This window comes from Triturus cristatus, chromosome 1_1 (assembly GCF_964204655.1).
Source record: "Triturus cristatus chromosome 1_1, aTriCri1.1, whole genome shotgun sequence".
In the NCBI taxonomy this organism is placed as follows: Eukaryota; Metazoa; Chordata; class Amphibia; order Caudata; family Salamandridae; genus Triturus; species Triturus cristatus.
In genome coordinates, this window is record NC_140579.1 from 952,432,737 (window position 1) to 952,435,236 (window position 2,500).

A 2,500-nucleotide genomic window follows, 5' to 3' on the forward strand; every position below is an offset into this window, starting at 1 on the left:
CGAGGCAAAGTGCCCAGGACGGGCTCCATGGGTCCCCCGGGCGTCCCCCGAGGCCTGCAGCCCCAAAGCCCTGCAGACCCTGGAGCCCTTCAGCACGGAGCCCTGGAGCCCTGCAGGCCCGGAGCCCTGCAGGCCCAGGGCCCTGCCGCCCCGGAGCCCTGCAGCCCCGGAGCCCTGCAGGCCCGGAGCCCTGCAGCCCCGGAGCCCTGCAGGCCCAGAGCCCTGCAGCCCCGGAGCCCTGCAGGCCCGGAGCCCTGCAGCTCCGGAGCCCTGCAGGCCCAGAGCCCTGCAGCCCCGGAGCCCTGCAGGCCCAGAGCCCTGCAGCCCTGGAGCCCTGCAGCCCTGCAGCCCTGCAGCCCCGGAGCCCTGCAGCCACGGAGCCCTGCGTGGGCAGGCGGGAACCCTACCGCTATGGCTCGGGCAGACGGGAGCCCTTTCAGTTGCCGGCCACCTGGTCGCTCCTTTCCCCTCGGCCATCTGGTCGCGCGCAATGCTTTCCAATGGGGCGACCAGATGGCCGAGCTGGCCTGGAAGTCCCGATGAGGGTCCATTCGCCTCCCGGATCCCAGCCGGGGCTCCAGGAGGCCGGGCGCGTCCGCGCCTAGGGTCCCCTCCGTCACTCGCAGCGCGCTGGTTACAAGAAAGGGGGGTATCCTTCCTCCGGATTAGTAGGGGCAGGGTATGCCGGAACACCCATGCTGGGGCTGTGCGGTTCATTGCCGGGGACCAGATGGGCTACGCCCGGGCAACATCCTCCCAGGCCTCCGGGGCTTCCCTCCTCCGGGCCGCGGCATGGCAAAGTGCCCAGGGACGGGCTCCACGGGTCCCGGGCAGTCCTCCCCCGGGCGCCCAGGCCCCGAGAGCTCCGGTGGACCTCCCCGTGCCCGAGGCCAACCCGGGAAGCAGAGTCCCCCCCGAGCCCTTGGTGTGAGGGTGGGCAGGCGGGAGCCCTACCGCTATGGCTCGGGCAGCTGGGAGTCCTTCCGGTCCCGGCCATCTGGTCGCACCTTTCCCTCGGCCATCTGGTCGCGCGCAATGCTTTCCAATGGGGCGACCAGATGGCCGGGCCGGCCTGGAAGTCCCGATGAGGGTCCATTCGCCTCCCGGATCCCAGCCAGGGCTCCAGGAGGCCGGGCGCGTCCGCGCCTAGGGTCCCCTCCGTCACTCGCAGCGCGCGGGTTACAAGAAAGGAGGGTATCCTTCCTCCGGATTAGTAGGGGCAGGGTATGCCGGAACACCCATGCCGGGGCTGTGCGGTTCATTGCCGGGGACCAGATGGGCTACGCCCGGGCAACATCCTCCCAGGTCCCCGGGGCTTCCCTCCTCCGGGCCGCGGCATGGCAAAGTGCCCAGGGACGGGCTCCACGGGTCCCGGGCAGTCCTCCCCCGGGTACGCCCAGGCCCCGAGAGCTCCGGTGGTCCTCCCCGTGCCTGAGGCCCAGCCGGGAAGCAGAGTCCCCACCCCGAGCCCCTGGTGGGTGGGCAGGCGGGAGCCCTTTCAGTTGCCGGCCATCCGGTCGCTCCTTTCCCCTCGGCCATCTGGTCGCGCGCAATGCTTTCCAATGGGGCGACCAGATGGCCGGGCCGGCCTGGAAGTCCCGATGAGGGTCCATTCGCCTCCCGGATCCCAGCCAGGGCTCCAGGAGGCCGGGCGCGTCCGTGCCTAGGGTCCCCTCGGTCACTCGCAGCGTGCGGGTTACAAGAAAGGAGGGTATCCTTCCTCCGGATTAGTAGGGGCAGAGTATGCCGGAACACCCATGCCGGGGCTGTGCGGTTCATTGCCGGGGACCAGATGGGCTACGCCCGGGCAACATCCTCCCAGGTCCCCGGGGCTTCCCTCCTCCGGGCCGCGGCATGGCAAAGTGCCCAGGGACGGGCTCCACGGGTCCCGGGCAGTCCTCCCCCGGGTACGCCCAGGCCCCGAGAGCTCCGGTGGTCCTCCCCGTGCTTGAGGCCCAGCCGGGAAGCAGAGTCCCCACCCCGAGCCCCTGGTGGGTGGGCAGGCGGGAGTCCTTTCAGTTGCCGGCCACCTGGTGGCTCCTTTCCCCTCGGCCATCTGGTCGCGCGCAATGCTTTCCAATGGGGCGACCAGATGGCAGGGCCAGGCCTGGAAGTCCCGATGAGGGTCCATTTGCCTCTCGGATCCCAGCCGGGGCTCCAGGAGGCCGGGTGCGTTCGCCCCTAGGGTCCCCTCCGTCACTCGGAGCGCGCGGGTTTCAAGAACGGGGGGTAGCCTTCCTCCGGATTACTAGGGACAGGGTACTCTGGGACCCCTCTCGGTCCTCAGCCGGCAACTGGGTCCTGCCGTGTGGCAGGGTGGCCGGAGGGCCTTCCCCTGCGCCTGTGGGCCCGGGAGCACCGGATGGGTCCAGGGGCCCGGCCGGGCCCCGGGTCGGGGTCTCCGGCCCCGGGCGCCGTCCCCCGGCCTGCGGCACCGCCAAAGGCCCGGGACGGGGTTCCGTTGTGGCCGGGGTGCCTCCCGTGGCTGGATTGGGTTCAG